This window comes from Desmodus rotundus, chromosome 8 (assembly GCF_022682495.2).
Source record: "Desmodus rotundus isolate HL8 chromosome 8, HLdesRot8A.1, whole genome shotgun sequence".
Classification (NCBI taxonomy): Eukaryota; Metazoa; Chordata; class Mammalia; order Chiroptera; family Phyllostomidae; genus Desmodus; species Desmodus rotundus.
Window position 1 is genome coordinate 91,953,107 of NC_071394.1, and position 14,356 is coordinate 91,967,462.

The following is a 14,356-nucleotide window of genomic DNA, read 5'->3' on the forward strand; positions in this document are numbered from 1 at the left end:
TGAGAGCAAACTAGGCAAACAACTAGAACATGAGGGTTGTCATTAAGGGAGTGGGAGAGGGAGGGGGGGGAAGGTACAGAGAATAAGTAGCATAGATGATAGGTAGAAAAATAGACAGGGGGAGGGTAAAAATAGTGTAGGAAATTTAGAAGCCAAAGAACTTATAAGTATGACCTATGGACATGAACTATAGGGGGGGAATGTGGGAGGGAGGGGGGTGGACAGGATGGAATGGAGTGGGGGGGGAAATGGGACAACTGTAACAGCATAATCAATAAATATATTTAAAAAAAAAAGGATACAATGTATTTATCAGGCCTGATTCCCATGGGAACCCTTGGTGTTAGAGTCAGGTCATGTCTGCCACCTGCATTACCTGGTTTTCCAGGGAGACTTACTAGGCCCTTTCAGGGCTTGCTCTTGGGGGGCTACAGTCTTGGAAACCACACAGAGTGATCCCTAACAGGATTTGTCCTTCTAGACCCTGACAAGACTCTTTTTCATGTCTATTTAAATAAGAATGTTATTCAATTTGTGGTACAGGTACCACAAGAACATATAAAAACAATTCTTTATGTAATTCATTATGATTCATACTGAGGTGGCTCTGAAATTGTGAACACTGTTTATGTAATACTTTTCCCTAAAAGATTAATTTATTCTTATCCATTCTTAAACATTCAAGTGTCATATAAAAATGATACCCATATTTCATCCAAAAATTAAGAATATAATTTTCCAGACTTGATTTTAATTCTAATTATATGAAAGCTAAAAGTATAAGACTCTGTAACGTTTTTTTCTCTTGTTTTTTCTATTACAGTTGTCCCAATTTTTCCTCCTTTGCCCTCCTCCATCCCACTCCATCCCCTAACTCCCACAGTCAATTCCCACACCATTGTCCATGTCAATGGGTCACTCAAACATGTTCTTCAACTAGTCCCTTCCCCTTCTTTTCACCATTCTCCCCCACTGCCTTTCCTCTGGCAGCTGTCAGTCTGTTCCCTGTTTGATGTCCCTGGTTCTGTTTGCTCTTTAGTTTATTTTGTTCGTTAGATTCCTTTTATAAGTGATATTGTATGGTATTTGTCTTTCACTGACTGGCTTATTTCACTCAGCATAATAGTCTCCTATTCCATCCATGCTGTTGCAAAGGGTAGGAATTCCTTCTTTTTTGTTTCTGCTGCATAGTATTCCATTGTGTAGATGAACTACAGTTTTTTTAATCCATTTATCTACTGATGGGCACTTAGGCTGTTTCCAACAGTTGGCTGTTACAAATAGCACTGCTATAAACATTGGAGTGCATACAGTTCTTTTGGATTGGTGTTTTGGGATTGTTAGGGTATAAGAATCCCAACACTATAATTTCTCCCAGCACTATAATTTCTGGGTGATAAGGCAGTTCCATTTTTAATTTTTTGAGAAAATTCCATACTGTTTCTCACAGTGGCTGCACCAGTCTGCATTTCTACCAGCAGTGCAGAAAGATTCCCTTTTCTCCACATCCATACCAGCACTTGTTTGTTGATTTATTAACGATGGCCATTCTAAGAGGTGTGAGGTGAAGTCTCATTGTGGTTTTAATTTGCATCTCTCTGATAACTAGTGATGTTGAGTATTTTTTATATGTCTATAGGCCATCTGTCCTCCTTGGAGAGGTGTCTATTCAGGGCCTTTGCCCATTTTTTGGTTGTATTGTATGTCTTCTTGGTGTTGAGTTTATATATATTCTGAGTTCTTTATATATTTTGGAAATCAAACCCTTGTCTGAGGTATCATTGGCAAATATATTTTCCCATAAGATTGGATCTCTTCACCTGTTGATGATGGTTTCTTTAGCCATGCAGAAGCTTTTTAATTTGATGTAGTCACATTCATTTATTTTTATTTTCCTTGCCCTAGGAGATATATCTTCAGAAATATTGCTACATGAGATATCTAAAATTTTACTGCCTATGTTTTCCTCTAGGACTTTTATGCCATCATGACATATTTAATTCTTTTATCCATTTTGAATTTATTCTGCTGTATGGTATAAGTTGGTTGTCTAGTTTCATTTTTTTGCATGTACCATTCCAGTTCTCCAAACACTATTTATTGAAGATGCTATTTTTGATCCACTGTATGTTCCTGCTCTCTTTGTCAAATACTAATTGACGGTAGAGGCTGGGCTCTATATTCTGTTCCATTGATCTACATGTCTGTGTTTATGCCACTATGAGACTGTTTTGATTACAGTGGACTTGTAGTATAGTTTGATATGAGGTATTGTGATCCCTTCAACTTTGTCCTCTTTCTCAAGATTTTTGTGGCTATTGGGGGTCTTTTTTGGTTCCATATATATTTTTGGAGTATTTGTTATAGATTTGTGAAATGTGCCACTGGTATTTTAATAAGCATTATATTGAATCTATAGATTGCTTTTGGGTAGTATGGACATTTTAATGATGTCAATTCTCCCAATCCATGAACAGGGTATATGCTTCAATTTATTTGTATCTTCCTCAGTTTCTTTCTTCAGTGTTCCCAGTTTTCAGAGTATAGGTGTTTTACCTCCTTGGTTGTTTATTCCTAGGTACTTACTTTTACTTTTGCTATTGTGAATGGGATTTTTTCTTAGTCTCTTTTTCTGATTGTTCATTGTTGGTGTACAAAAATGCTATTGATTTCTGAATATTGACTTTGTATCCCACTAATTTGCTGAATACACTTATCAGGTCAAGTAGTTTTTTTGTGGAGCCTATAGGGTTTTTCCTTGTAGACTGTCATGTCATTTGCAAATAAGGATAGTTTTGTTTCCTTTTTTCCAATTTGGATGCCTTTTATTTCATCTTCTTGTCTGATTGTTGTGGCGAGGACTTCCAGTACTATGTTGAATAAAAGTGGTGAGAACAGACAGCCTTGTCTTGTTCCTGATCTTAAGGGTAACACTTTTAGTTTTTGCCCCATTGAATATGATGTTGGCAGTAGGTTTTTCATATATGGACTTTATTATGTTGAGGTATGCTCCCTCTACTCCCAATTTGCTGAATGTTTTTATAATAACTGGGTGCTGGATTTTATCAAATGTTTTTTCTGCATCTATTGATATGACCATGTGATTTTTGTCTTTCATTTTGTTTACACAATATATCACATTTATTGATTTGTGAATATTATACCATCCTTGCATCCCTGGGAAAAATCCCACTTGACCATGATGTGTGATATTTTTAATGTATTGTTGGATTCAGTTTGTTAGTATTTTGTTGAGGATTTTCACATCTATGTTCATCAGAGATATTGGTCTGTAATTTTCTTTATTGTTGCCTCTTTACCTGGTTTTGGAACTAGGATAATACTGGCCTCATAAAAAAAGTTTGGGAGTCTTCCACATTCTTGATTTTTTTTGGAATAGTTTTTGAAGGATTGGTGTTAGTTCTTTTTTGAATGTATGGTCATATTTGCCTGTGAAGCCATATGGTCCAGGGCTTTTGTTTGTCAGTAGATTTTTGATTACTGCTTCAATATCTCTAGTTGTTATTGGTCTATTCAGGTTTTTTGCTTCTTCCTGATTCAGTTTTGGAAGAGTGTATATTTCTAGAAATTTATTCATTTCACCCAGGTTGTCCAATTTCTTGGCATAGTTGTTCAGAGTAACTTCTGTATTTCTGTATTACCTGTTGTTACCTCTCCTCTTTCATTTCTGATTTTTTCAATTTGGGCTCTCTCTTTTTGGGGGGATGAGTTTGGTTAACACTTCATCAGTTTTGTTTATCTTGTCAAAGAATCAGCTCCTGGATTCATTGATCCTTTGAATTGTTTTTTTAGTCTCCATGCCATTTAATTCTGTCCTGACCTTAATTATTTTATTCTATCTGCTTGCTCTTGGCTTTGTTTGTTGTTGTTCCTCTAGTTCTTCTAGATGTAGAGTTAGGTTGTTTATTTGAGGATTTTTTAATCTTCTTTAGGTAAACCTGTATTGCTATGAATTTACCTCTGAGTATTGCCTTCACTGTGTCCAATAAGTTTTGGGTTGTTGTATGTTTGTTTTCATTTGTTTCCAGATAGTTTTTGATTATTTCCTTGATCTCATTGGTGACCCATTCATTATTTAATAACCTGTCATTCAGTCTCCATATATTTGAATGTTTTTGAGGGTTTTTTTCTCGAGGTTTATTTCTAGTTTCAAGCCACTGTGATCCAAGAAGGTGCTTAATATGATTTCAATTTTCTTGAATTTGTTGAGGGTTGTTTGGGGAAGAAAGAAATGGAATAGTAGGGAAAGGGGAAAGGGAAGAAGAATATGAGAAGGCCAAAGGAAAGAAAGTGATTATGAAAGGAGAAAGGGGAAGAGAGCTATGACTCATAATGAATTGAAAGAGGAATACACAGAAAAGGAACATGTTTTTATTACCTTTATTTTGAAAGTAACAAAAATGGAGAGAAGAAGGGAACAGTGAGGTACTCTAAGAGAATAATAGAATAGGAGATATGAAAGAAAAATTATAGCAAAAACTCAGTGAAAAAGGACTTCTGGCCAAGAAGGAGGTGTAGGTAGACACACTGTGCCTCCTCACACAAACAAAACAAGGAAGACAACAAATTTAAAAACAAAAAGCAACCAGAACTGACAGAAAATCAAACCATATGGAAGTCCGACAACCAAGGAGTTAAAGAAGAAACACCCAGACCGGTAGGATGGGTGGAATTGGGCAGCTGGGAGGAGAGGACTCGCGGCAAGGCAGTGGCTGGAGGATGGGGTAGTACCACATTTGAGTGCAGATAAACCAAGAGGAACAGCTGGGGAATGAGACAGACTGCGCAACCCAGGGTTCCTGCCCAGGGTTCCAGCATGGGGAAATAAAGTCTCAAAGCCTCTGACTGAAAACACTTGTGGGGGTTGACATGGTAGTGGGAGAAACTCCCAGCCTCACAGGAGAGTTCATTGGAGAGACTCACAGGGTCCTAGAACATACACAAAACCACCCACCTGGGAATCAGCACAGAAGGGCCCAATTTGATTGTTGGGAGCAAGGGAAGTGACTGAAAACTGGCAGAGAGTGGAGCAAGCAGCACTGTTCCCTCTTAGATTCCTCCCCACACACACAGCATCATAATGCAGCTCTGTGGGTTTCCCCGCCCTGGTGAATGCTTAAGGCTCTACCCCTCACTACATAACAGGTGCACCAAGACAAAAAAAAAAAATGGCCCAAATGAAAGAACGGTTCAAAGCTCCAGAAAAAAATACAACTAAGCAATGAAGAGGTAGCCAACCTATCAGATGCATGGTTCAAAACACTGGTTATCAGGATGCTCCAGGAATTCACTGGGTACTTCAATAGCATAAAAAAGACCACGGCAGCAATGAAGGTTGCATTATGTGAAATAAAGAAAAATCTACAGGGAACCAACAGTGACCGGAAGGAAACTGGGACTCAATCAACGGTTTGGAGCAAAAGGAAGAAAGAAACATTCAACCAGAACAGAGTGAAGAAACAAGAATTCAAAAAAAATGAGGAGAGCCTTAGGAACCTCCAGGACATCTTTAAAGGTTCCAACATCTGAATCATAGCGGGGCTAGAAGGAGAAGAGGAAGACCAAGAAATTGAAAACTTATTTAAACAAATAATGAAGGAGAACTTCTCCAATATGGCAAAGGAAATAGACTTTCAGGAAGTCCAGGAAGCTCAGCGAGTCCCAAAGAAGTTGGACCCGAGGAGGAACACACCAAGGCACATCATAATTACATTACCCATGATTAAAGATAAGAAGAGAATCTTAAAAGCAGCAAGAGAAAAGGAGGGAGTTACACACAAAGGAGTTCCCATTAGACTATCAGCTGATTTCTCAAAATAAACCTTATAGGCAAGAAGGGGCTGGAAAGAAGTATTTGAAGTCATGAAAGGCAAGGACCTACATCCAAGATTACTCTATCCAGCAAAGCTATTATTTAGAATGGAAGGACAAATAAAGTGCTTCCCAGATAAGGTCAAGTTAAAGGAGTTCATCATCACCATGCCCTTATTATATGAAATGTTAAAGGGACTTATCTAAGAAAAAGAAGATCAAAAATATGAACTGTACAATGACAATAAACTCATAGCTGTTAACAACCAAACCTAAAAAAAAAAAAAAAAACCCAAAGTAAGCAAACAACTAGAACAGGAACAGAACCACAGAAATGGAGATCACATGGAGGGTTATCAGCGGGGGGAGTGGGACAGGAGAGAGGGAGAAAAGGTACAGAGAATAAGTAGCATAAATGGTAGGTAGAAAATAGACAGGGGAAGGTTAAGAATAGTATAGGAAATGTAGAAGCCAAAGAACTTATATGTACGACCCATGGACATGAACTATAGGGGGGGAATGTGGGTGGGAGGGGGTGTGCAGGGAAGAGGGGAATAAAGGGCGGGAAATGAGACAACTGTAATAGACAATCAATAAAATATATTAAAAAATAAAAATAGATAAAAGTATAAATAAAATGGTTATGGAAATTTAAAAAATAGCTAAGATAATGAAAAAAGAACCAAGTGGATTTGTCTCAGCACAGTTTAGCTCTTGCCTTTTTGGCCCTCCCTTTGCATACCACTCTGATGTCTGAGTCTGGTGTAAGCCAATGTCAGGTACTATCCATGTCTGGCCCTTGGCTGTCTTTTCAAAGCTACAGGTGATCCCCAGTTTGTGGCTGATTCCTCTGGCTTGGCTGCTCCCAGGGTGAGCCAAGCTGCTCTGCAAAGCTGGCTTTTATCAGCAGTGGGTCCAGGGGTATGGACCCAAGTCCCCAGAGCAGCAAATGTCCCAAGTCTCCAGAGTATCCACCTCTGCCAGTCTCTGCCTGCTGGCCTGCTGTCAGTCTTAGCCTAGTTGCAGACCAGACTATTTCTTGGAGGGTTTCCTGTTAGGGTTCCTGAGCCCAGATATCAGGTCTACTGGACACCGGAAGGGTGTTTCTGTGGCTCTCTCATGAGGGGGGAGTGCCAGTCTATTTCCCAGGATAGTGTATGGATTGGCTGCACCCTACCACCAGTCTCCGATGACCCCTGAGTCTGTTTACGTTGCTGTCTCCTTAGCAAGGGTTAAGATGCAGGATGGGAGAGAAGTCAGGGGGAAAAAGGAAAAACAAAAACAAAAACAAAACAGAACACCAAGACAAAGCAAAACTGACAACAGAGGGGGAAAAAAGATGTACTGAGTGGAGCAAACAGGTTTACAGAGGTTGTGGTGAGGGGGTTTCCAGAGGGTGGAGGGAGCAGTGTTTCACAGGGTAAGGTGATTGATTTTCCCCTGGGAAGGGCTAGTTCTTCTCAAGGAAGATGGTTGTTGTGGAGCCCAGGTATATCGGGGCCCCCAAGATCTCACAGCAGCTCCCCCAAGACTTACCCCAGTGCCTCCCACTCCAGACTCTCCTGGAGTGACTCCAGATGTGGGTAGCCACACACACAAAATCTGTGCTTTGACCCTTTAAGAGAGGGGGGAAAAAAGATGATGGGTTTGTCTCCAGTGTTTTTCATCTCTCCCCAAGGCAGAGAGCCCATTCATTGGTGGGAGCTTCCCCTCCAACCCCTGCTGACTGAGGGGCTCAGCCCCTGCCAAGACCTCCTCTGCCTTGAGAGGGCTCCTAGGTGTGGATTGAATCCCTAGTCAGGTCATATACAGGAGGAAACCTATCCGTGCTTTTCTCTTACACCCGCGCCTCTTCCCCTCTCTCCTAAATTAATAGATTATGTCCTGCCTGCATCATCTTCTTTCAGGTCTCATACCATCCCCATGGGGTGGGAGAAGGAAGGGAAGAGTCCAGCAGTCATATTACAACACAGGGCTGAGGCAGGAGGCGCTCACACGGCTTGCCTCTGGTGAGTCAACCTCTGGCTCCTGTGGCGAGCCTCTGCAACAGTGCCACTGCGCTCTCTGGGTGGTCTCTGCCACCAGCCTCCTCAGTCAGACTCTGCCCCGTTTGCAGGTCCCGCGCTGCCCTGGGTTGGAGAGGCGACAGCTCCCTCCCCTGTAAGTTCTGCAGTCTCCGGACCCTGGCTTCTGGTGGTGGCAGTATGCGCGGCCCTGTCTGGGCAGAGGGCGCTGAGACAAGTCTGGGTGCCCAGGTGCAGGCTCTCTGGAGGCTTCTTCCTGGGTAGGATATTTTATATTCCTCGAAATGGCTCCCGCCCCAAATCTGCACCACCAGTGGTGCTGGGCTGGACAGCAGCAGCAGCAGCTGCTCCGCCAGGAGAGCCCTGGCCGCACTTTCACAGGAGCCCACACACTCGCCCACGTACACGCTCACTCACACATGCTCTCACTCACACTTAGCTGGATTTTTGAGTTGATTGCTCTGTGGTTTAGCTGCAAGACCGGTGCCGGGCTGGGAGCAAGTGGATGGCGCTTCCAGCTACTCTGCAGCCATCTTTGCCATTGTAGATTATAACACTGCTTTAAAAGATTGTAGATTATTTTTAAAAAGCTACTCACCTGTTAAACCTTTCAACAGATGTATGTATTGGTACATTCCCAGCTCTGGTCAACTGGTCCCATCCTTCATTGAACCTATAATCTAGTGGAGGTAAACTGAGACTTAAAATGCAGCATCATAAATGCTATGATGGGGTCAGTGTGACGTATTTTAATCACACACTGCAGGGTTGTCTTCTTTGAACTAGTGGTGGGAGGGGAGGGTTGTCAGAGAAAGTTTCCAAGGAAAGTGACATGGAAGATAATACCTGATATATTAGTGAAAATCAGCAAAGCGAAGAGATGGAGAATTCTTCAGGCATAGAAAACATCATATGTGAAGGTGTAGAGGCAAAAGAGGATTTGATGTTCCTTGAAAAGTAGTTCAATATGAGTAAAATTTATAATTTTTGTAAGTATGAAATAGGGATTGGGGATAATAAGACTGAGATTGGAAGCTGAGATTGCATCATGAAGTTTCTTTCATCATAATAAGCAATTTCGCTTCCCTTCCAAGAGCATTGGGATTCTTTGGTAAAGTTTTAAAGAAGAAAACATCCTGGTCAGGTTCCCATTTTATAAAAGTCATTTCAATGTGAACAAAAGGTCACAGACAGGCGATAGCAGCAAAACTAAAGGCTGAGGTACCCACCTTCCGGTCAAGAGATGCCGTTGGAGTGATCTAGGATACTACTAAGTGGGGACGGACAGCAGTAGCTGGAATCATCGGACTTTTAGAATATTAAATGGGGAAGGGTTCAAAAATATTTGGAAGTAGAGGATGGTGAGGGGTCAGAGAAGCTAAGTAGATTCTGGAATCTGCAACATTGGTAGCTGGATTCCATTTCCAAAGGTAGAAAACAGAAGTTTGCAAGTGAAGGGTAATGAGATCACTTGAGGGCATGGAGAATTTTTATTTCTGTGGGAGTGCAAATGAGATGGCTAGCAGAAATTTGAATACAGATTTCGAGCTAGAGATATGAATTCTGCAGGTTTCCGCAGGTAGATGGCAACTGAACATATGGGAGTGGATTATATTACCCAGGGAAGATATTTAATAATGATTCTCTAACTTTGGGGTCAGATGAATTACACAAGAGACCTGATTAAATTCAGAATCCTGAACTCCAGAATGTCTTATTGAGTAGAAGTAGGGTGTTGCTCAAAAATCTACATTTTTGATGAGTAGCATTTCATCCCATTATTTTGAGTTAGATGATCCTCTGACCTCATTCTGAAGTAAAAGGGGAAGAGAATTTTGCATAGAAGCCTGAGTGGTATCAGCACATAACAGATGGGCAGAGGAAGAGAAACCCAGAAAGAGGACTAAAGAGGTAACCAGAGGTATCTAAGGAAAACCAGGAGAATAAAATATCACAAATTCTATGGAAAGAGAGTGGGTGTAAGAAAAGGAATGGTCCACAGGGTCAGAAGTGTTGCGAGAGAAGGATGAAGACTGAAATACACCCACTAGATGCAACAAAAACGAGGTCATAACAAAGTTGGCAAGAATAGTTTCTGTAGAATAATGTGGGCTGAAGCCATATTGCAGCGGGTTGAGAGTTGAATATGAAATGAGGATGAAGAGACATGAAGCCGAGACAAAATCTTTTAAAAGAAGCTAGGCTGAGAAGGGAAGGAGGTTGCTGCAGCTGAATGTGGAGCAGAGCGTGAATGTTTTAGGAAGCAACTGCTTGAGTCAAAGTATTATCTCACACCTGACATGCTCCATTCTTAACTTTCTCAAAGGTCTTTTGAAAAAAGTTTTATTAAAGTAAAACGTAAGTATTATAAAATTCATCCATTTGAAGTATACATTTCAATGGCCTTTAATAACATTAAAAAGTTGTACAACCTTCACCACATTCCAGTATTAAATAATTCTTCATGCATTTACAGTTCGTGCCCAGCCTCAGGCAAACACTCATGTATTTTCTGTCTTTATAACTTTGCCTATTATATATAAATTATATGTAAAATATGTGGTCTTTTGTGTCTGGCTTGTTTGCCTTAGTATTTTATTGACGAGGTTCATCTATGTGGTAGCTACCGTTAGTATTTTATTACTTTTTATTGCTGAGTTGTGTTCCATTTATGGCTATACCACCTATTGGGTATCAATTCATAAGTTGATGTGCATCTGATTCCTTTCCACTTTTTGACTATCATTCATGAATGGTACTGCTACCAGCACCCACGTGCAAATTCATATGTAAAAGTATGTTTCAATGTCTCTAGGATAGTTATCTAAGAGTGAGAGTGCTGAACTGTATATTATATTAATGTTGAAATTTCTACAAAACTATCAAACACTTTTCCAATGTGGCTGCACTGTTTTACATTCCTCCTCTCCCACTCCAGCCCTACTAAAGCTCATACTTCATTTATATTTATTTATAACTGCATTCATTTAGGTATCCTAGATGGAAAAAGAGCTGTGCTTCCTTCGGATAGTGGGGAGCAAAGCGAGGTGCTGCTTGGTGTTTTGTTCATTAAGGGTGTGCCTAAAACTATTGAAACATGTCTGAGTATTACCCTGCCCCCTGGTGGTGGTCTAGATACAAGGGCCAAACTCGGAAATGAGTTTTTTCTACCCTTCCCATCAGGTACTTTGCCTCTTCACCTCTAACCTTTCTTGCAAGTACGTAACAGTAGAGCTGTTTTAAATGTGCTGGTTTAAATGTGCTCAAATTTAGGTGGTATCTTTTGGGGTCCAGTGGGACAGGAAGATGGACATTCCTACATCCTACTATCTACTTGAGAAATCCATATCTGCTATTATAGCTTAAGTGTCATCAGCTGGGAGGACTTCGGGAATGCCATCGAACCCCATGTAAACTCAATTTTATCATCTTTACAATGAGGATTATAATACCTACCTCAGAGGGTCGTTGTTATGATTAAGTGAGATTGTGTGTATAAACACCGTTCAAACCAGAAGTGGCATTCAAGAAAATTGCAGGCGTTCATTTTTATAATGATAAAAATGTTCAAGATTATAGTCAAAGACTACGATGCAATTTTATTCATAAAATTTATTTGTTTATTTAGTTTTTCTAGTTTGCTCATATTTCATGTTAATGTTTTCTATTTCAGATTGAAACTTCTTTAAATTTAGAACTAGGTTGTTTTTATTTAAAATGGATAAAAATTACAATAGTACCAATAATAATGTTTTCCTTGTATTAGAGTAACAATATATGAGGACATTTGTTAAACATTTCCTTATGTAAAATTTAGTGCTGAAACTGTTTTATGAGGTAGGCAAAGATCTCGGGAAGATTTTCACCTGTGTCTTTCTCCCACTGACCCTACGTCTTGACTACCTGCTGTGCTGGCCCTGCCAGTGAGGATGATAATACCAGTTACAGTTGCTTGATACTGAGAAGTACAGAAACTAGAGAAATCTCATGAGATGTGGCTCAAGAGTATCTCATGAGTTTTTATTGCTCTGGCAAACAGAAGAGTCAAGAGCAAGAATGACCCAGATGTGATTGATGACTATTGCAATCAGCAGTTCAGCAACACACACTTACGTCCTTTCTCACTTTGATAGGTGAATTTTGCCCTAGAATAGTCAAAGGTTAGGTTCCACGGTTTGTTCATGTAGATTTATTTAATACATAAGCTTTCTCTTTTTATCTCTTAATAAAGCTGCAGACTGTGATTTTTTAGCATTTATTCTCTGATGGCAGTTATTAAGTTGCTCTTTGTATTGGGGCATTTTAAAGTGTTAACAAGAAAGCTCTCGCGCAAGCAGACAGCATGCCTCTAATGTGGAAATCAGTTGTTGAGAAAGAACAGTTAGTAAAGCACTTTGGATTGTCCAGCAGAGTGTTCAGACACAATGCTTGCATGGAAAATAAAGCATCTTCTTGGACAAAAGAGATCAACACCATCCAGACTTACGCATCCTGTGCCTCAGGAGGCATGGGTTCTCTTCAGCATTAGTTATTTATAGAGGGAGATGTGTAAATTAAAGTAGCGACAGTCATGTTAACATATATGTTAGGCAACAAAATAGATGGCACGGTGCAGATGGTGTTACAAACTGTATTTTCAACTTGGATCTACATTTGAAAACAGGTTTCTATTGTTTCCTTCAAAGCCATCAATTTTAATGCCTTCTAGTCCATCTAATTTTTAAGCTGTAAATATATTCTAGTATTTGAAAGAACTAAAGTGATCCTTAATTCCAGAGACTGAAACCAGTTTTTTATGCCAGCAAAAGTAGTCACTAATTTATAGGTTTCTAAATTATAGGGCCCCTGATTCAGGGCCCATAATTTAGCTTAGAATTCTTAAACTAATAGAAAGTGATGTGAGAATAAGTTTATCTCAAGTGATTTTTAAAATATCTGTGAGCAAGCACATAAATATCAGGATATTTTATTTTATTATTATATTTTAATCAACAGTCAAGGATATACTCATTGATTCTAGAGAGGAGAGAGGAAGGGAGGTAGAGAGAGAGAGGGGAAAAGTTGGAGAGACAGAGAGACATTGATTGGTTGCTACCCATTTGCACCCCAAAGGGGGTGGGGATCAGACTCAACCTAGCTATACACCATGACTGGGAATCAAACCCACACACTTTTGGTTGGTGGGCAGGATGATGTTCCAACCACCTGAGCCACTCTGCCAGGGAAAATATCAGATCTTGTACAAAACTTTTATCTGGGATTCTCTGATACATGAAAGATTTTGAAATGCTGAGCAGGACTATGGAGGGGTAATACACACTTAAACTCTCCTATTTGCTTGAGTGCCCCTAGTCACTTTTGGCTTTTTCTTAATATCAATTGAATTTAATCTACTGAAATATTTTAATCCATTTAAATTGTTTTTTCCTTGTAGAAAATTGAACCTAATTTAAAGGTGCTTTCCTAATGCAATCAAGCCAAAACTTTCAATTAATTTTAAAGGTAATTTTGAGACAAACCTAAAACTTTAATATCTTATGCTGCTACAGAAATGAAAATACTTAACCAATATTAAATGCTTTGTGTCAGGTGCTGTAGTTTACATGTATTATTTCATTTAATTCTCATAATAAGGCAGAAAATAGGTACTAGATGCTATTATTAGTATTTTTTAAGTTTTCAAAAACAACTTTATTTATTAGTTTTTAGACAGGGGAAGGTTGGGAGAAAGAGAGGGAGAGAAACATCAGTGTGTGGTTGCCTCTTACATGCCCCCTACTGGGAACCTGGCCTGCTACCCAGGCATGTGCCCTAGACTGGGAATCAAACCAGTGACCCTTTAGTTCGTAGGCCAGCATTCAATCCATTGAGCTACACCAGCCAGGGCGCTATTATTAGTTTAACAACAACAATAGCAGTGATACGGACCCTAGGGAGGCATGTACATTGCCCAGGGTCACATAATTTGCCAGGGGTTGAGCTGGGAAAATTCTTTATCTAAAATCCACATTCTTAACTACTCACTCTCTTACTCTGTGTTACTCTGACATGTATATTCTAAACTAGTTTTTAAATGTATCTGTAAATTAAAAAAACTATATTTTAAATACGAGTACTTAAAAATATCTAAGTATATGAATATATACAAGATATTGATATAAAAATATTTGTCCTCATACTGAATAAAGTGCTCCAGATAATCTCTGCTCCCCATGTCCCCTTTTAGGTCACCGAGGGTCCTCTTTTTATAAATCATGCGTCAGAGGGGCCAGGACTGGATAACATTCTCCCCTAGTATTTCCCTTTTTCCCTATTATAAATGAATTATGTATACACCCTGAAGTAATTAGCAAAACACGCTGTTGTTCAGCTGAATTTTAAACTAATTAATCTGACCTAATTCCTGTCAAAAATAATTAGGATAAAATATGTCCTCCCTAAGCAACTCTTTCAAGCTAAGATGCTAAAGCACAGTATGCCCTGTGTATGCTCTGTGCTAA